This window comes from Carassius auratus, linkage group LG44F, assembly GCF_003368295.1.
Source record: "Carassius auratus strain Wakin linkage group LG44F, ASM336829v1, whole genome shotgun sequence".
Classification (NCBI taxonomy): Eukaryota; Metazoa; Chordata; class Actinopteri; order Cypriniformes; family Cyprinidae; genus Carassius; species Carassius auratus.
Window position 1 is genome coordinate 6,574,859 of NC_039298.1, and position 22,046 is coordinate 6,596,904.

The window sequence follows — 22,046 nt, forward strand, 5'->3', positions numbered from 1 at the left end:
ACTGTAGCTGACGGCTGCATGGTTACAATTGTGTCTCTAATAGTATCGATCTTGGAAGTAAAGTAGTTCATGAAGTCATTACTGCTGTGCTGTTGGGAAATATCAACACCAAAAATTATTTTTTATTTTTTTTTGTAGGATAGCGTACTTTCCCACCAAGCAATACAAAATACTTCTAGTTTTGTTTTCCACCAGCTGCGCCAGGCTGTTCTCTTTTGGGTGCGAGTATGCTCATTATACCATGGTGTCTGACTGTTTTCCTTAATCTTCCATCAAGTTGTTCTGAGGTTTTGGATATGCTAAGGAATTAGGATACATCAGGAAGATACTTACAAAGCAGCCTTTTGTGGTAGAAGTGATGGTTCTACTATACTTGAAACAAGCAGTAGAATTTACAGTTTTAGCTACATGAAGTTTGCACAAGACTAAATAAGGATCTGAGATATCATTGCTTGGCTGCATAATTTCAACATCAATTCCATGTGACAGTATTAAATCTAGAGTATGAATTTGACTGAGTAGGACCTTACACGTGTTGTCTAAATCCAACAAAGTTCAGAATATCTATGAATGCTGATCCCAATGTATGTTTTTCATTATCAACATGGATATTAAAATCACCAACAATTAAAACTTTATCTGCTGCCAGCACTGACTCAGATTTAAAATCAGCAAACTCTTTAATAAAGTCTTTATGGTTCCCTGGTGGCCTGTATACAGTAGGGCTGGACGGGACCAGCAGAGAAGATGTAGGGAGGAGAGGGGGCATTTCAATCTCCAGTTCAGACTCCCAGTTCATTAGATAAACCTCCTGGTTTTGGCACTAACACCGCTTCATACTCAGCTCCCCCTCAACTGTGATGCAGGGGCCGGAGCACCTCTCTGCGCTCACACTTCTCAGTCGCTTGGCTCTGCTCTGGCTTGTGGATCATGGCAGAAGATGGCTCTCCATCATTAGTGGGCTCGGGCTCGGGAAACTGTTTAGGTTGGGTCTTCGGTCATGAACACTGCCAGAAGGAACACAGAGTCAAGGATAACACGAAATAGTCTTTAATTAATCCAACAAACAGGGTATATCCACACAGGGAACAGGTAATGACACACTAACTGAGTTGGCAAAGGAAGACTGAACAGACCAGGGCTTTTAAACACAGAATAACGAGCAATGAGCAATTTTTGTACGCCTTCATCACGTCTCCTCATCTTTAAGCTATCCCCACCATCGTACTGGCTAATGTATGCTCTTTGGACAATAAACTGGACAATAAACTGGACTACATGTGATTACTACGCTAAACTCAGAGGACTGTAAGAGACTGTTGTGTTTTTGTGTTCACGGAACCATGGCTTAGCAACAGTGTTCCAGACGGCACTATTCAGCTGACATGCTGTCAAACCGACAGAGCTCTCATCGCGCGAGGAATAACCATGGCGGCGGGGTTTGTGTAGGGATGAGTACCTAAACCCGGTATTAAACTGGCCCCGGGGCTAAATTATGAAAGACCGTAGTATCAGTAAGATCTGATGGTATCGGTTCCGCTTTCGGTACTGGAGGGGAAAAAATTATGTACTATGTATTTTTGCTTAATAATGTTATCGTGCACATTTTATCTCACCAAACATTTCTAATGTGCGGTCATATTAAGACGTTTGTCTGTGAGATCTGCGAGATCTGTCATGCGCTCCGCGGAGACTGTCAGTCACACACACACACAACAAGAATGAGCGTGCTGCGCACACACATAAGGGGCCGTTCACATATCACGCGCTCAAGTTCGTTATTTCAAATGTAAGCGTGTGGTATGCGCGCTCATAATGGAAGGGATCCGGTCGCGTCACGCACGCGGTGCAACGAGCTCATTTTTTTCCAGGCGCGGAGACAGCAAAACGTTTCAAAGTGTGGTTATACTTCATTAGAGTTGATGCAGATAATGCTGGTTGTCATAAGATGCAGTGGTTGTCATAAGTGCAACAAAATTTTTGCATGTAAGGGTGGTAACACAAGCAATCTGTCAAAGCATATTTCAAAATTATGTGCAGACAGAGAAATGCTAAGTTTTCCACTGCCTAAAACCACACAAAGTAACACAACACAAAGTACCGATAAGATACCGTTAAAGTACCGGACCGTTAAGCAGTATCGGTAAGAGTAGTAATACCGTTAAAACCTTAACGATACCCATCCCTAGCTTTGTGTTTACATCAGTGATGCGTGGTGCCGCAATGCTGTTATGGTCTGCAAACACTGCTCACCCCTGGCGGAGTTTATGATTATTAAGTGCCGGCCTGTAACTCCCCTCAAGCATACGCTGGCACAAGTGGTTTCCATACTACCTGTTTATTTGATGGCTTTTTCCCTCAAATCCACCGTGAAAACTAAATGAATACAAACCACATGAACTTAATATAAACCAAAACATACATTAGCAAACAAACAAACTTTAAGACCTTCAAAACACAAAATACAAATATAAAGCAAATATAAAACGACATACCTCTTTGGCTGCATGCTATATGAAAGAAATTGTCTTGAATACTCCTTAATCTCATGTTCAAATCCCTTGCAAGAAGAGACATCCATTGAGCACATGCTCAACTTTCGTGTTTGCAGCTAGCTTGCTTACAGGAAGTCAGAAACTTGCAAGCACTCAGCCATTAAATACAACCATGGATATTTCCAAATAAAAGTCCCAAACCAAATAACAAAAAATTAATTCACAAATAATAAATGTAACTTATTTTCTTCATGACAAAAATCTTAGAAAAACGTAAAAAACTTACAAATGTAATATATATACACACACAATATAATAACAAACACTTACACTCCTACCAAATCATACACCCTTAATGTGAGATTTCTCAAATTGCAATATAGTTACTAATTTACACTTTTCACTCCAACCTTTCAATGAAAACATTCCTTTTACCAACCACCTAATTTCATACCTCTCAACCTGCTTGAAGCAGAACAACAACCTTATGTATAGGTATTTCAAGAAACACAGTTTTAATTATGGGTTTCACTTTCTTGGAATTTTCACTTTTTATGGTTCTTATTTGCCTCTCCCAGACACCTCCCATATGACTTGCTGCTGGAGGATTCATAAGAAATTCACATCCTAAAGCCTTAACTCTTTCTTGATCCATTCCTTTCATTAGTTCTGTAAAATCTCTTCTTGCTCCAACAAAATTGGTTCCTTGATCACCTCTCAACTTACGAACATTTCCTCTTATTCCAATGAATGCTCTTAAAGCATTAATAAATGAATCAGTGGTCATATCATGTGAAGTCGTGGCCTAATGGTTAGAGAGTTGGACTCCCAATCAAAAAGGTTGTGAGTTCGAGTCCCGGGCCGGCAGGAATTGTAGGTTGGGGGAGTGCATGTACATTTCTCTCTCCACCTTCAATACCATGACTTAGGTGCCCTTTAGCAAAGCATCGAACCCCCAACTGCTCCCCGGGCGCTGCAGCATAAATGGCTGCCCACTGCTCCGGGTGTGTGTTCACAGTGTGTGTTTGTTCACTGCTCTGTTTGTGTGCACTTTGGATGGGTTAAATGGAGAGCACAAATTCTGAGTATGGGTCACCATACTTGGCTGAATGTCACGTCACTCTCACTTTCATCATCAATCATCTCTATGTGTATGGCCCTTGAACATAGACAGGTAAGAAGTCCATATCTCTTGAGCTCCTTTCTTCCTTATTTAATATATATTGGAGCAAAGCAGTCAATACCAACATAAGTAAATGGTGAAGTAATTTCCATTCTATCTTGCGGTAAGTCACCCATTCTTTGTTCTTCTGCAGGCCTTCTATACTTTCTACACTTAACACATTTAAAGATGTGTGATGAGACCACCCCGCTACATCCCAGGATCCACCATCCATTAGCTCGCAGTTCGTTCATTGTCATTCTACGTCCTTGATGATGTACCTTTTCGTGAAAGAGCTTAATAGGTAAAGCTGACATATGACAATTCTTGGGAAGTATTACTGGATGCTTGACGGGTGCAACGTAGCTTGACTTAGGCGTCCTCCAACCCTCAGGATACCTTCTTTGTCTAAGAATGGATTTAACTTGTATAGCCTGCTCTTTTTTGTCTTGGAAACTACTTTCTTTAGCTTCAAACTCTTTATCTCATCCGAAAATGCTTCCTTTTGAACCAGCTTGATGATAAAAAGTTCTGCTTCTTTCCTTTCTTCCAGGCTCGTACTTTCTTTGGTTGGTTTCTTCACATCTTTGAATTCTTTGATTTTACGTTTCAGTCTAGCAACTGCCTTTACAGCTCTTAACCAGTAAGTGAAATTCTGTAGGTGATCCAATAATGATCTGCTGTCCTTTGCAGCAGTGTTAAACACAACCGTATGAATTTCAGGATCATCTTCCTTAATTTCTCCCAACTTGCATTCTTTTACGGGTAGTTCCATGCATTTATGACTTCAAGGTTAGACTATTGTAATGCTTTATTGGGTGGTTGTTCTGCACGCTTGGTAAACAAACTAAAGCTAGTCCAAAATGCAGCAGCAAGAGTTCTTACTAGAACCAGGAAGTATGACCATATTTGCCCGGTCCTGTCCACACTGCACTGGCTCCCTATCAAACATCGTATAGATTTTAAAATATTGCTTATTACTTATAAAGCCCTGAATGGTTTAGCACCTCAGTATTTGAATGAGCTCCTTTTACATTATACTCCTCTACGTCCGCTACGTTCTCAAAACTCAGGCAATTTGATAATACCTAGAATATCAAAATCAACTTCGGGCGGCAGATCCTTTTCCTATTTGGCGCCTAAACTCTGGAATAATCTACCTAACATTGTTCGGGAGGCAGACACACTCTTGCAGTTTAAATCTAGATTAAAGACCCATCTCTTTAACCTGGCATACACATAACATACTAATATGCTTTTAATATCCAAATCCGTTAAAGGATTTTTAGGCTGCATTAATAAGGTAAACCGGAACCGGAAACACTTCACATAACACCGTACTTTCTACATCATTAGAAGAATGGCATCTACGCTAATATTTGTCTGTTTCTCTCTTGTTCCGAGGTCACCGTGGCCACGAGATCCAGTCTGTGTCCAGATCAGAGGGTCACTGCAGTCACCCGGATCCAGTACGTATCCAGACCAGATGGTGGATCAGCACCTAGAAAGGACCTCTACTGCCCTGAAAGACAGCGGAGACCAGGACAACTAGAGCCCCAGATACAGATCCCCAGTAAAGACCTTGTCTCAGAGGAGCACCAGGACAAGACCACAGGAAACAGATGATTCTTCTGCACAATCTGACTTTGCTGAAGCCTGGAATTGAACTACTGGTTTCGTCTGGTCGGAGGAGAACTGACCCTCCAACTGAGCCTGGTTTCTCCCAAGGTTTTTTTTCTCCATTCTGTCACCGATGGAGTTTCGGTTCCTTGCCGCTGTCGCCTCTGGCTTGCTTAGTTGGGGTCACTTCATCTACAGCGATATCATTGACTTGATTGCAAATAAAAACAGACACTATTTCAACTGAACAGAGATGACATAACTGAATTCAATGATGAACTGCCTTTAACTATCATTTTGCATTATTGAGACACTGTTTTCCAAATGAATGTTGTTCAGTGCTTTGACGCAATGTATTTTGTTTAAAGCACTATATAAATAAAGGTGATTGATTGATTGATAGTTCCGTTTGCCAAAGAAACTTTGGTCCGGTGAACCAATTTGAGGTTTTAAGTTGCTCTGCTGTCAAACCTCGAGAGGCATGATCCGCTGGATTGTTCTCTGAGGCAACATAAGCCCATTGTTCAGGCTTTGTACTGGATCTAATTCTCTGAATACGATTGGCTATGAACACATGAAATCGTCTGGCGTCATTGTTCATATAGCCAAGAACGACTTTATAATTGGTCCAAAAGAACTCCTTTAGATCTTGAATTTCTAGCTCATTCCGAAGCATATCACTTGTTTGTACTGCAACAACTGTTGCTGTAAGTTCTAGCCTTGGTATAGTTGTAACTTTGGTTGGTGAAACTCTTGCTTTTCCCATTACCAAACAGCAATGAACTTTATTAGACTTGTTAATTGCTTGCAGGTAAGTACATTCACCATATCCAGTGACACTTGCGTGCGCAAAATGGTGGAGCTCATACATTATGGCCTCACCAAAATTTGAAGGTAAGAAGTCTCTCTTGATTTCCATTTCAACTAGATTGGGTAAATTTCTGATCCAGGACTCCTACCGAGGTCTCAAGTTCTCTGGAACTTCCTCATCCCAACTAACCTTCTCTCTGCACATTTGCTGGAGTATTTGTTTACCCAAAAGAACAAATGGTGCCATAAACCCTAGGGGGGTCATACACAGAAGTCATAGTAGAGAGCTTGAGCTTAACTTGTTCTTTGCTTGCATCTAATGCGTCAGCCACTTCATTCAAAATAAATGTTGAATCGCTTTGAGAGTCTAAAAGGGCATAAACAAGAACTTCTTGTGCAGGTTGAGTCATGGATGAAATCCAGACAGGAATTATTGCTGCTGTTTGCGTGTTAGTCTCATTAAGAATAACTCTATTTGAAGTAACAACTGTAGCTATTTCTTTAAGTTGTGTTAGAGGTCTTTCTTGGTTCCTTTCTTGACTTGTACTTAACTTGGCTTGTGGTAATTTTTGGTTTTCTTTAAATCGCTCCTCATGCAGACAGGTTGGATGCATCTTGTGGCACATATCACAGACACTCCTACTCTTGCAATTCTTTGAGAAATGATCAGGTTTAAGACAACCAAAGCATAACTTTTCAGCTTGAACAAATTTAATTCTGTCTGAAACTGATTTATCCATAAGCTTCCTGCATTTGTGCAAAATGTGTCCAGTCTTCTGACAAAAAAAAAACATATTATGACATTTTTTTTCACTGGTACTTGTAGTTAGGGTCTTTGCTCCAAAGCTTTGACGTTTTTGAAACTTTGGATTTTCAACTTCACCTAGTTTAAGTGCTTGTATGGATGTAACAGGATTTTCACCTCTCTCGTCAAAAACTTGACAAACTGGCTGAAGGAGGGAAATTGGTTAGTCTCCTCTTCTACTTCAATAACCTTACGATTCCATCTCACTGCTAGCCATTCCGGTAATTTTGAAAGAATCTTCCTGTTCTCATTGCAATCATTCAAGATTTCCAATGCCTTGATGTGAACCATGGCAGCCTCACAACTACGAAGAAAATCTACAAATTCTCTAAGCTCAAAACTGTCTCTAGAGCCCATCTTAGGCCATGCTTGGAGCTTATCTCTATATGATTTTGCAATTGTGAATGGATTCCCTTATCTCTCCTCTAAAATTTCCATGCGGCAGCATAGGCAGATTCAGTTCCAAGTAAGAAATACTTGTAAGTGCTTTCTTAACTTGGCCACTTACATACCTACGAAGGTAGTAGATCTTCTCTTTATCTTGAATGTTTTTCTGGTCAATCAATGTTTCGAAGGAAAGTTTCCAGTCACTGTATCTTAATGGATCCCAGCTGAATACTGATGGTTCTGGAACTGGAATTCTATTTGCATTTAAAGCACCTACCAGCACCCTGACAAGATCTGCTGTGCTTTCATTTGAGGAGGAGGTGGTCACAGCTTTCGGTGTAGGAGTTGTTTTCAGGAAGTCTTTCTGATCTTCTATGATCTCCTCTTGGTCATTCAACCTCTTTCTCACACTTGCTGCCTTAACACTTTTCACTGCTTCCAAATGTTGTATTTTCCTCCGTTTTTCCTCAAGAGTCTTTTGTAAAGCTCCATGTTCTTCTTCCATTTGAGCTTTAATTTTTGCTTCATCTTCCTCTGTCTTTATTCTATCTTTCAACTCTTCAGCTTCTTGATCTAAACGATGTTTTGCAGCTGCTGCATCCTGATCAGCTATCTTCTTTTTAACTTGAGCTTCTAAGAGCTGAATTTCCAGTTGTTCTTTACTTTGTTTTTCTAACACTTCCAGAACAGCCTGGCTTGCAGCAGCATCCGCAGCAGCATCTAGTTGCTTCACTGAAGACGACCTACTTGAACACTCTGAGGCACCTTTCAGAATAGAAGAAACAGAGTCTGACTTACTTGACTTGAACAGAGAGCCTGCTTCCGGCCAGTCTTCCTTTCCTCCTTCTGGAGTCCCTCCTTGCAATCAACTTGAGGCTCTGGATACAATAAAGTGAGAAACCTCCACACACAAATCCACTCTTCTACGTGTTTCTTGCTCTGGAGTTGAAATTTTGCGTAGCTCATCATAAACATGCTGGACATCTGCTGAAAGACCTACCACATCACCAATGATACCATTGAGTAGATAATCAGATAGAGTCTCTGTTGGTTGTGATAATGTCCGCTTAGAAGATTTTACATATGTTTTCCATTTGTTTTACATCTAAGTAAACCGTTGTTGAAGTGATTAATTTTTGCAACTTGCATTTCTCTACCCTTCTCTGTAAGAGTTAGTTTCCTTTTACTTCGTCTTGACTTGTTCATCTTCTTGCTGTGCTTCAACACCCTCTTGACTTATTTCAAGTTGTGCTTGAAAATCTGCACTATACTTAACACTGTCCCTTACAGGAACTGTGGGCTCCTTTGGCTCTAACTTTTGAGCAACTAGAATGATCCAAATTCATAAATAGAAAATATGCATAAAATTACATCTAAACCAATATTGGTCATTGTTGCTCAAAGGTAAATGTCATTAACATGCAATCAATTTAAGGCTTAAACACTCAAATGTTGATTAATAACCTTCAGTAACAGCACTGTATGGGATATTAAATGTTCAAGATAACCTTTCAACTCAAATATTATGTTTAAACACTCAATATAAACATCTCAAACCCTTGAAAAGATTGATATAAATAAATCAATATCATTTACAATACACTTCTCATTTAGAAATCTAGAAAATTCAATAAAACCTTTAAATGTATAAATTGCAATCTTAAAGTAAATGTGTGCAAACAAATTAAACGCTTATCACACACACGTTGCAAATGCACAACCTTACAATGAAAATTCTCTGGGAACCGTTACAACCGCTCTTCTTAGGCAACTTTTAAATACTTAAACTCTTAATAACTTAATCCATTGTTCTTTGCACTAGTGTTGTGTGCATCTTCTTAAGTCTATGTATGTGTGTATGCAGTTTGCTCATCTGTTAGTCCTTCGACAATGCACTCCACAGGTTGCAAATGTCACACCCAGGGGCGGCTATGCTTTGACTAAGCCACACCCCTTTTCAACTTCCACCTCGAGGAGGTCCCCAAAGCCAACCCAATGGCCAAACAACACGAGAACAAGTAAGTGATAAAACAATCTTTATTTAAATATTTAAAAATAGCTTGGGGAATAGGGAAAGGGCAATTAAAACTAAACTCTGACTCGGCCCTCCAGATGGGCTATGGCCGGGAAGAGGTCAGGGAGCAAGGGGGCCACGGGGATCCGGGGCGTGGGACTCGGGGCCCGGCCAGAGTCTTAGGTATCCGTAGCGCCCTCCTTCTTCCTCCTCTTCGCTGAATACAACTCACGGTAAGTACTGGTTCACACAGTTCGTTCTCGGGGTGCTCACTCTCTTTCTCTTCCTCCACAGGCAACGGCTGGGACGCAAAGGCACAGTTAATTCGGCTTGGTATTGCTCTCACCTCTTCGCTGATTGCAGCTCACAGTAAGTACTAGTTCACACAGTTCGTTCCTTGGGTGCTCACTCGCTTTCTCTTTCTCCACAGGCAGCGGCGTAAGTACAGGTTTCCTCGGTCTCTCCTCGTGTTACCCACTCTCTCTCCTCCTCTCTACAGGTATCAACTTGGACACAAAATACAGTTACTCTGCTTTGGATGGCTTTCACCTCTTCGCTGATTGCAGCTCACAGTAAGTACTGGTTCACACAGTTCGTTCCTTGGGTGCTCACTCGCTTTCTCTTTCTCCACAGGCAGCGGCGTAAGTACAGGTTTCCTCGGTCTCTCCTCGTGTTACCCACTCTCTCTCCTTTTCTCTCCACAGGTATCAACTTGGGCACAATAGCACAGTTAGTTTGCTTTGAATGGCTCTCACCTCTGGGCTGGACACAGCGTACTGTAAGAAAAAGGTTTCGCTCTATTTCTCCTCGCGTTATCCACTCTCTCTCCTCCTCTCTACAGGTATCAACTTGGACACAAAACACAGTTACTCTGCTTTGGATGGCTTTCACCTCTGGGCTGGACACAACGTACTGTAAGTACAGGGTTCGCTCGATTCCTCCTCGTGTTATTCACTCTCTCTCCTTTTCTCTCCACAGGTATCAACTTGGGCACAATAGCACAGTTAGTTTGCTTTGAATGACTCTCACCTCTGGGCTGAACACAGCGTACTGTAAGTACAGGTTTCCTCTGTTTCTCCTTGTGTTACTCACTCTCTTTTTCCTTTTCTCTCCACAGGTATCAGATTGGACACAAAGCACAGTTAGTTTGCTTTGAATAGCTCCCACCTCTGGGCTGAACACAGCGTACCGTGCTATCTCCGGAGATCTGAAGCACGCTCACAACATATACTGTACTGAACTAGGCTAGAACCAGCAGTCTCCTTGTCCTCCCGCGACGGAGTGCGTGAAGGCGGGGGTTTATCTGACAGGACACACGGCAATACACAGCAACCCACAGCAATATACAGCACCACGTCAAAATTTTAGGTTTTCACAGCACGAAGACTCACCCACCACACTCAGTGTACGAAAAGGACACCCGTCTTCCTTTACTTCGCTTGGTTCGGATCTGGCGATGGAATATGCGGCCTAGCTAGTGATGTCGTCGTTGTGACTACTTCAATAAGTATTCCTTCGGCTTTCCCACCACGCTATATTAGGGGTAGGGCCGCCCTCCTCCTCCTGGGGAGATCTACACAACGCCAGGTCAATATACAGGGCACTTTTGGCTTGCTCTTAGTACTCACATCAATGCCGCTTCCAATCCCCTTTTTCACGTCGTCTCAATTCGCCGTATAATCAGTTCACTTCTCAACCTTTAAGGTTCGCGATGTCTTCACAATCATACAATTCCAGCCTGAGGGAGAGAGAGAGTTAGACAGCCACCAGCAGCGCACCAAGACGGGCACGACACAGTGCTTCACACACACCAGAAAGAGCTCCCAGACTGTGAAATAACTTGGCCTTAAGTACTGCCTTGTCCAGCGTATCTTCCAATCACCAACCGCTGTCCCTAACTAGGCACAGGTGCATCGAATTCCCTGATTTTCCCTCTTACGGCGCTACCGGACGTTCCGGTTTCCGGTCCGGGCGGAAACACTTCCGGGCGGAACCAAACTTCCCGAATTTTGGTTCCGCCCCTAAAGATCGTCACCTTGTGACATCCTCCCCCGCCAATCCGTTCTAGTCCCTAGAACGTCCTCGGGCTGTCCACTCACCATAGCGGGCAGGGGGTCGGCCTCGGTTCTCTCGCTGGGATCGTCTCACTGGTGAATCGGGCTCAGCTTGTTCAGGGGCTGCTTCCTAGTTCTCTCGGGGCGATCGGGGGTGGTGCCACCACGGGTCTCCCTGGTACCACAGCCCAACCTTCAATCCAGGGGGCCACTGGTACAGGTTCCGTGGGGACTTCTTCCACGGCTTCAGGGTAGTTAGGGCATGGGCGAATCATGTTCCGGTGCACCACACGGTCGGGGCCTGACTTCCCTTCTGGCCGGATGGTATAGACCGGCTGTCCCGGCCTCTGCTGCCGGCAGACTACATAAGGGGTGGCCTCCCAACGGTCACTCAGTTTCCCCTTCCCCTGCCGCCGATTATCTCTCACCAACACCCTCTCTCCTGGCAGTAGAGGGGCTTCTCTAGCAGTCCGATCATACAACCGCTTACTTTTCTCTCCTGCCGTCTGTATCCTTTTCGACACCTGCTCGTAGGCAAAATGCAAGCGCTGGTGATGGCGCCCCACCCACTCTGTTACACTTGCTTCCTCTTGGTCGGCTGTCACTCCTAGGACCAGGTCAGTAGGCATTCGTATGTGTCTGCCAAACATCAGGTACGTGGGGGCGTAACCCGTAGTACTATGTATACTGTTGTTATAGGCCTGTAGGAGGTTTGGCAATGCACTCACCCAATCGTCCTGCCGTTGTTGGTCCAAGGTCCCCAGCAGCCCCAATAGGGTCTGATTGAATCTCTCGCAGCCGCCGTTCCCCTGAGGATGATACGAAGTGGTGTGAGTTTTCGTGCAACCGTACAACTGGCATTGTTCTCTAATTACCCTAGACTCAAAGTTGGCTCCTTGATCGGAGTGCAGAAACTCCGGGCATCCGAACGTCTGGAAGACGGCCCGCCATAAAACTGTAGCGGTGGTGGTTGCAGTCTGGTCGAGGGTGGGGATAGCCCAAGCGTACTTTGTGAACAAATCCGTTATTACCAAGATGTTCTGGTAGCGATCTCGTGGTCGGCCCAGTGTCAAGAAGTCCATAGCCATGATATGAAGGGGGGCCTTCGCATGGATGGGTACCATTGGCGCTCGGACCTCCCGTCTGGACTTAAACAATATGCATCTCGGGCAAGCTTGAATTAGGGCGTGCACCGATGCCTCTAGCCCGGGCCAAAAGAAGAATCTCCTAAGCAGGGACACGGTCCTCTCCTGTCCCTGGTGCCCCAACTGGTTGTGGTACGCCGAAACTAACGCCGTTACCTCATCTGCGGGTACCACGATCTGGCGTACTTCTTCGCCCAACTTCGGGTCACTGACCCTTCTGCACAGAACGCCATCTCTCAGCTCCAGCCTGTCCCATTGCCCCAGCAGCCTCCTCCCAGTATCCGTCTGGGCTAACCTCTCCGCTGACGTCAGCCGTCGGCCCTGTTCCAGCCATTCTCTTACCAGCCGCACATCTTGATCCCTCCACCGACGGGGATCCCATCCCCAGTTCTCAGGCACGGCCTCTTGTCTGCTGCCTGGTGCCTCTACTGCTCCTACCATATAGCCCTCCTCCGGGCTGGCCCCTCCGGGGCTTTCCGCTTCGGGCAGCCTTGAGAGGACGCTCCGGCTGGTGTACGCGATGACCCTCTCGACTCCGTCCTGCCGTTGAGCCAACACCGCTCCCAGCCCGAGATTGCTGGCATCTGTATACAGAAGGAATGGTTTTGTGAAATCTGCGTATGCCAAGATAGGGGCCTGTAGCAGCTCCTGCTTCAATGTCTGGAACGCCGACTCACAATTTGCATCCCAGTCTACGTTGGGCGACCCCCGGCCCCGGTTACGACCTGTGCCAACCAGCAACTGATTAAGGGGTTTAGCAATTTTTGAAAAGTCCTTTATGAAACGCCTATAGTATCCCACAAATCCTAAAAAGGATCGCACTTGCCTCACTGTCCTCGGGGCCTTCCAGTCTTTCACGGCCGATACCTTTCCAGGATGACCTGTTTAAAAGAGATGGTCTTCATCCCTCCTGGGGTGGCGCCACTCTTCTGTCTAGAAATATGGCAAATAGTCTTAGTGTTTATACTTGACTAACTGGGGCCCAGGTCAGGAAGCAGACAGACTGGCTAAACTGACCATCTGCTAGCTGCCTCCCGTCACAGAGGTCAGTTAATTCTCAGCACATAGAGACTCTTTCACCTAGATATCACACTATAGAGACTGTGTCTGTTCCACGAACTAGAAAATACAAAAAACGTCCAAACCAAGTTAAGGTTAACAATTTAATTGAGGTTCAACAAATAAAAAACAAATGCAATATGGATAAACAAATGATAAAGATTGGCTTATTGAATATCAGATCCATTTCTACGAAAACACTTTTTGTAAATAATATGATAACTGATCATAATATAGATGTGCTCTGCTTGACAGAAACCTGGCTAAAACCTGATGATTACATTATTTTAAATGAGTCCACCCCCCAAGATTATTGTTATAAACACGAGCCGCGTCTAAAAGGCAAAGGGGGAGGTGTTGCTTCAATTTATAATAACGTTTTCAGGATTTCTCAGAGGGCAGGCTTCAAGTATAACTCGTTTGAAGTAATGGTGCTTCATATAACATTATCCAGAGAAACCAATGTTAATGATAAATCCCCTGTTATGTTTGTACTGGCTACTGTATACAGGCCACCAGGGCACCATACAGACTTTATTAAAGAGTTTGGTGATTTTACATCCGAGTTAGTTCTGGCTGCAGATAAAGTCTTAATAGTTGGTGATTTTAATATCCATGTCGATAATGAAAAAGATGTATTGGGATCAGCATTTATAGACATTCTGAACTCTATTGGTGTTAGACAACACGTTTCAGGACCTACTCATTGTCGAAATCATACTCTAGATTTAATACTGTCACATGGAATTGATGTTGATAGTGTTGAAATTATTCAGCCAAGTGATGATATCTCAGATCATTATTTAGTTCTGTGTAAACTTCATATAGCCAAAATTGTAAATTCTACTTCTTGTTACAAGTATCGAAGAACCATCACTTCTACCACAAAAGACAGCTTTTTTAAGTTATCTTCCTGATGTATCCGAATTCCTTAGCATATCCAAAACCTCAGAACAACTTGATGATGTAACAGAAACTATGGACTCTCTCTTTTCTAGCACTTTAAATACAGTTGCTCCTTTACGGTTAAGAAAGGTTAAGGAAAACAGTTTGACACCATGGTATAATGAGCATACTCGCACCCTAAAGAGAGCAGCCTGAAAAATGGAGCGCAGCTGGAGGAAAACAAAACTAGAGGTATTTCGTATTGCCTGGCGGGAAAGTAGCATATCCTACCGAAAAGCATTAAAAAACTGCTAGATCTGATTACCTTTCTTCTCTTTTAGAAGAAAAAAAACATAACCCCAGGTATTTATTCAATACAGTGGCTAAATTAACGAAAAATAAAGCCTCAACAAGTGTTGACATTTCCCAACACCACAGCAGTAATGACTTTATGAACTACTTTACTTCTAAAATCGATACTATTAGAGATAAAATTGCAACCATTCAGCCGTCAGCTACAGTTTCGCATCAGACAGTGCACCTATAGACCCCCTGAGGAACAGTTCCACTCATTCTCTACTATAGGAGAGGAAGAATTGTATAAACTTGTTAAATCATCTAAACTTACAACATGTATGTTAGACCCTATACCATCTAAGCTCTTAAAAGAGGTGCTTCCAGAAGTCATAGGTCCTCTTCTGACTATTATTAATTCCTCATTGTTATTAGGACATGTCCCCAAAACCTTCAAACTGGCTGTTATTAAGCCTTCATAAAAAAGCCACAACTTGACCCCAGAGAACTAGTTAATTATAGACCAATCTCGAATCTCCCTTTTCTGTCCAAGATACTAGAAAAGGTGGTATCCTCACAATTATATTCCTTCTTAGAGAAAAATGGTATATGTGAGGATTTCCAGTCAGGATTTAGACCGTATCATAGTACTGAAACTGCTCTCCTTAGAGTTACAAATGATCTTCTCTTATCATCTGATCGTGGGTGTATCTCTCTATTAGTTTTATTGGATCTTAGTGCTGCGTTTGACACAATTGACCACAACATTCTTTTGCATAGACTTGAACACTTTGTTGGCATCAGTGGAAGTGCATTAGCATGGTTTAAATCGTACTTAATGACCGCCATCAGTTCGTAGCGGTGAATGAAGATGTATCATATCGATCACAAGTGCAGTATGGAGTACCTCAAGGCTCAGTTCTAGGGCCGCTACTCTTCACGCTTTATATGTTACCCTTGGGAGATATCATCAGGAAACATGGTGTTAGCTTTCACTGTTATGCTGATGATACGCAGCTCTATATTTCCTCGCAGCCCGGTGAAACACACCAATTTGAAAAAACTAATGGAATGCATAGTCGATGTAAAAATTGGATGAGGAGTAATTTCTTACTGCTAAATTCAGAAAAAACAGAGGTGTTAATCATAGGGCCTAAAAACTCTACTTGTAATAACCTAGAACACTGTCTAAGACTTGATGGTTGCTCTGTCAATTCTTCGTCATCAGTTAGGAACCTAGGTGTGCTACTTGATCGCAATCTTTCCTTAGAAAGCCACGTTTCTAGCATTTGTAAACTGCATTTTTCCATCTCAAAAATATATCTAAATTACGGCCTATGCTCTTCAATGTCAAATGCAGAAATGTTAATCCATGCACTTATGACTTCAAGGTTAGACTACTGTAATGCTTTATTGGGTGGTTGTTCTGCACGCTTGGTAAACAAACTACAGCTAGTCCAAAATGCAGCAGCAAGAGTTCTTACTAGAACCAGGAAGTATGACCATATTAAGCCCGGTCCTGTCCACACTGCACTGGCTCCCTATCAAACATCGTATAGATTTTTAAAATATTGCTTATTACTTATAAAGCCCTGAATGGTTTAGCACCTCAGGTATTTGAATGAGCTTCCTTTTACATTATACTCCTCTACTCCGCTCGTTCTCAAAACTCAGGCAATTTGATAATACCTAGAATATCAAAATCAACTGCGGGCGGCAGATCCTTTTCCTAATTGGCGCCTAAACTCTGGAATAACCTACCTAACATTGTTCGGGAGGGCAGACACACTCTTGCAGTTTAAATCTAGATTAAAGACCCATCTCTTTAACCTGGCATACACAAACATACTAATATGCTTTTAATATCCAAATCCGTTAAAGGATTTTTTAGGCTGCCATTAATTAGGTAAACTGGAACCGGAACACTTCACATAACACCGTACTTTCTAAATCATTAGAAGAATGGCATCTATGCTAATATTTGTCTGTTTCTCTCTTGTTCCGAGGTCACCGTGGCCACCAGATCCAGTCTGTGTCCAGATCAGAGGGTCACTTGCAGTCACCCGGATCCAGTACGTATCCAGACCAGATGGTGGATCAGCACTAGAAAGGACCTCTACTGCCCTGAAAGACAGCGGAGACCAGGACAGACTAGAGCCCCAGATACAGATCCCCTGCTAAGACCCTTGTCTCAGAGGAGCACCAGGACAAGACCACAGGAAACAGATGATTCTTCTGCACAATCTGACTTTGCTGCAGCCTGGAATTGAAACTACTGGTTTGTCTGGTCAGAGGAGAACTGGCCCCCCAACTGACCTGGTTTCTCCCAAGGTTTTTTTTCTCCATTCTGCACCGATGGGAGTTTCGGTTCCTTGCCACTGTCCGCCTCTGGCTTGCTTAGTTGGGGTCCACTTCATCTACAGCGATATCGTTGACTTGATTGCAAATTAAAACAGACACTATTTCAACTGAACAGAGATGACATCAATGAATTCAATGATGAACTGCCTTTAACTATCATTTTGCATTATTGAGACACTGTTTTCCAAATGAATGTTGTTCAGTGCTTTGCGCAATGTATTTTGTTTAAAGCACTATATAAATAAAGGTGATTGATTGATTGATTGATTGATCCACGGACACTCCAGCCGCACTACCACGTGGCCAAAAAGTTGACTTCTCTCCGTAGTAAGTGACACTTATTGGGCTGTAGTTTCAATCCGTACTTCTCCATGGCCCGAAAGACTTCCTCGAGGTGCCTCAGGTGTGAATCAAAATCTGGGGAGTAGACAATCACATCATCCAGGTAAACAATACTGACTCCATTAACTGACCTCCCAAGCACCGCTGCATCAGCCGCTGGAAGGTGGCCGGAGCGTATACAGAGCCCGAAAGGCATCCGGTCCCATTCAAATAGTCAAACGGGGTTGTAAAAGCAGTCTTCCCCGTCTGCTCGGCACCTGCACCTGCCAGTAGCCACTGGCCAAATCTAGGGTAGAGTACCATGCCGACTGCGTGAGGCTGGCAAGCGAATCTTCGATCCGCGGCAAAGGGAAGGCGTCTTTCTTAGTCACGAGGTTCAGCTTACGGTAGTCCACGGCAGAATCTCCAAGCCCCCGGTTCTTTTTGCACCAGCACTATGGGGGCCGCCCACGGCTGCTGCTTTCCCTGACAACTCCTTGCTTCAGCATGCCTTGCAGAGTGTACGTACCTCGGTAACAAAGTGGCAGAATTGGCGATACCTCTCCCGGCTGGGCCCTGCATCCCCGGTAGGTATATATGTTGTACCACCTGGGGCATCCGTAGTCTTCATCGTGGGTGGCGAACACATGCTGCCATCTCCGAAGGAGGCCTGTAACTTCTGTGTCTGTGCTTGTCTAAATCCTCCCCTTGTAATGACTCACCCGCCAGGTGGCTCGGCACACTCCTCTCCATTACCACCCCATGGGGTGTGTACTTGTGTCAGGGCCACCTCGATGACAGTTGGGCCACAACGAAAAACTAATATCCCTCTCTTCCTTACTTGTGGGGTGTAACCGTTGTCAGACGGCTAATCGTTGGTGTCGATGTAGTTGCACCGCGTATGTGTACATTCCGTATCCTCACGGGGACTCTCCCCCGCCGGACCGTCGCTAGTCCTCGTGCCACTTCCACTTGTGGACAATCCACATGGGGCTCCACCAGCACCCACTCTTCTGGGCCCGCTCTTCGGGGCGGTACTCGCACCCACACAACAGCCTCACTTTTTGCGGGGACAGACAAAGCAAAACGACACATCACTCTTCCTACCTCTTCCTGTTCTCTGCGGACTTGCTCATTTGCACCCTTCGACAGTCAGCTACCACACACTCCCACTTGGGCCTCTCTGCAGGTTATCTTCGATACGGCCTAGCCCGAAATAGCTCTTCCTAGCAATCAGCGAGGACATTCATGCCCACAGGGCTCGATATGCACCCAGACAATGGTCTTGCACGATAATCACACCTTTCTGGGGGACCATCACTCCGTGAACCTCTAGGTCCGTCAATCGGTAGCCAATATATGGGATGTCGAGGCCCGTTTGCCCTTCAGAGTAAGCCAGGGGGCCTCCGCCCCTGGTCCCCTTGTTTCCCAAACACTTCTTCGGATAAACTCTCAGCAAATAACGTCACTTGGAGCCTGTGTCTACCAGGGCATTGAATCTCCTTGCCGCACACTCTCACCTTCGCCACGGGGCTACGCCCAATCATCTGGCTCCTAGAGCCATATCCTCTTCCAGGGTCTTCTCGAGGGTCCCGGCCACAGTGGCCGGCCGACCTAAAAACCCCCTTCTGACGCCCTGCGGGGCCCACACTCGGCTATAGTGACCTGGTTTGCCACAGCGTTTGCAGATGGGTCGCCCTTTGCTCGTCCCATTCAAAACGGGCCGATTAAAGTGGTTCGGGAGCCTGAACGGCTCTCGGCCTCCCTCTGAGTACACTCGGTCTCGGGGCGCCGGCCGTGGTTCCTCCCGCGCCCGTCCTTGGCGCAATTCTCCTACGAGGGCTTTAGACAGTTCAGACATCTGATCGCGGACATCTTTCAAAAGTTCAGCCTTCAGTGCTTGCTTCCAGTCAGGGCCTCCGGGTTGTGCTGGTGCTACTTCACTGACGGCCGCACACACTGGGGGACCACTCACCTCAGTCTCATCACCTTCCAGGGCCAGTGCCTCTTTCTTCAGATCTTCGAACGTAAGACCCGGGTCCCTTCGAAACTGGATACGTAGGCTCTGTCTCACCGGACCCTCCTTCAGCCCCAGAAGAAACTGGTCCCGCAATAGAGTCTCTCCATCTCCCAACCCTGTGGTCCTGACGGGTCTGTAGTCGGGCGAATTGCTCTCGCAACCTCAGGGCGAAAGCTCTAATCGGTTGACGGGGGCCCTGCTTACAATTGAAGAACTGGGAGCGAAGGACAGCTACGGGGGTGTGGTCACCATACTGTTCAGTGAGGAACTGGAACACGGTTTGGGCGTTGGCTCTAACGGCTTCGGGGGCGGCATGCACCTCTCGCCGCGCTTCTCCATCCAGGGAGTTTAACACAAATTGAAGCCGCTGGGCTGCACTAAGGCCCTGTAGGTCGGCCAGGTACTCTAGCTGGGCCTTCCATTCAGACAATCGTACCTCGGATTCTGTCCCCCCATACTTTTGGATCCAGGGGCTCCCCATAAAAACGGGCATAGCACGGGGTTGGGCTGAAGGCCCCGCGTCGTCGGTCATTGGACGACCTTGGTTACTCAACTCGAGGTGGAAACCCTGCCGACTACGCCAAATCTGTCACACCCAGGGGCGGCTATGCTTTGACTAAGCCACACCCTTTTCAACTTCCACCTCGAGGAGGTCCCCAATGCCAACCCAATGGCCAAACAACACGAGAACAAGTAAGTGATAAAACAATCTTTATTTAAATATTTAAAAATAGCTTGGGGAATAGGGAAAGGGCAATTAAAACTAAACTCTGACTCGGCCCTCCAGATGGGCTATGGCCGGAAGAGGTCAGGGAGCAAGGGGGCCACGGGGATCCGGGGCGTGGGACTCGGGGCCCGGCCAGAGTCTTAGGTATCCGTAGCGCCCTCCTTCTTCCTCCTCTTCGCTGAATACAACTCACGGTAAGTACTGGTTCACACAGTTCGTTCTCGGGGTGCTCACTCTCTTTCTCTTCCTCCACAGGCAACGGCTGGGACGCAAAGGCACAGTTAATTCGGCTTGGTATTGCTCTCACCTCTTCGCTGATTGCAGCTCACAGTAAATACTGGTTCACACAGTTCGTTCCTTGGGTGCTCACTCGCTTTCTCTTTCTCCACAGGCAGCGGCGTAAGTACAGGTTTCCTCGGTCTCTCCTCGTGTTACCCACTCTCTCTCCTCCTCTCTACAGGTATCAACTTGGACACAAAACACAGTTACTCTGCTTTGGATGGCTTTAACCTCTTCGCTGATTGCAGCTCACAGTAAGTACTGGTTCACACAGTTCGTTCCTTGGGTGCTCACTCGCTTTCTCTTTCTCCACAGGCAGCGGCGTAAGTACAGGTTTCCTCGGTCTCTCCTCGTGTTACCCACTCTCTCACATTTTCTCTCCACAGGTATCAACTTGGGCACAATAGCACAGTTAGTTTGCTTTGAATGGCTCTCACCTCTGGGCTGGACACAGCGTACTGTAAGTACAGGTTTCGCTCTATTTCTCCTCGCGTTATCCACTCTCTCTCCTCCTCTCTACAGGTATCAACTTGGACACAAAACACAGTTACTCTGCTTTGGATGGCTTTCACCTCTGGGCTGGACACAACGTACTGTAAGTACAGGGTTCGCTCTATTCCTCCTCGTGTTATTCACTCTCTCCTTTTCTCTCACAGGTATCAACTTGGGCACAATAGCACAGTTAGTTTGCTTTGAATGATGGCTCTCACCTCTGGACTGGACACAGCGTACTGTAAGTACAGGTTTCGCTCTATTCTCCTCGCGTTATCCACTCTCTCTCCTCCTCTCTACAGGTATCAACTTGACACAAAACACAGTTACTCTGCTTTGGATGGCTTTCACCTCTGGGCTGGACACAACATACCGTAAGTACAGGGTTCGCTCTATTCCTCCTCGTGTTATTCACTCTCTCTCCTTTTCTCTCCACAGGTATCAACTTGGGCACAATAGCACAGTTAGTTTGCTTTGAATGACTCTCACCTCTGGGCTGAACACAGCGTACTGTAAGTACAGGTTTCCTCTCTTTCTCCTTGTGTTACTCACTCTCTTTTCCTTTTCTCTCCACAGGTATCAGATTGGACACAAAGCACAGTTAGTTTGCTTTGAATAGCTCCCACCTCTGGGCTGAACACAGCGTACCGTGCTATCTCCGGAGATCTGAAGCACGCTCACAACATATACTGTACTGAACTAGGCTAGAACCAGCAGTCTCCTTGTCCTCCCGCGACGGAGTGCGTGAAGGAGGGGGTTTATCTGACAGGACACACGGCAATACACAGCAACCCACAGCAATATACAGCACCACGTCAAAATTTTAGGTTTTCACAGCACGAAGACTCACCCACCACACTCAGTGTACGAAAAGGACACCCGTCTTCCTTCACTTCGCTTGGTTCGGATCTGGCGATGGAATATGCGGCCTAGCTAGTGATGTCGTCGTTGTGACTACTTCAATAAGTATTCCTTCGGCTCTCCCACCACGCTATATTAGGGGTAGGGCCGCCCTCCTCCTCCTGGGGAGATCTACACAACGCCAGGTCAATATACAGGGCACTTTCGGCTTGCTCTTAGTACTCCACATCAATGCCGCTTCCATCCCCTTTTTCA

At 45.3% G+C, this 22,046-nt stretch overlaps 1 long non-coding RNA gene across 1 annotated transcript; it reads right to left on the reverse strand.

Annotated features, from left to right (window-relative positions):
- Positions 1–676: 676 nt before the first annotated feature.
- On the reverse strand, positions 677–2,620 carry LOC113068232 (uncharacterized). The gene is made up of 3 exons (XR_003279497.1): positions 2,496–2,620; positions 2,254–2,376; positions 677–1,007 (listed from the first exon to the last, which is right to left on the reverse strand). It is a non-coding gene; the product is annotated as an uncharacterized LOC113068232 (long non-coding RNA).
- Positions 2,621–22,046: the final 19,426 nt, after the last annotated feature.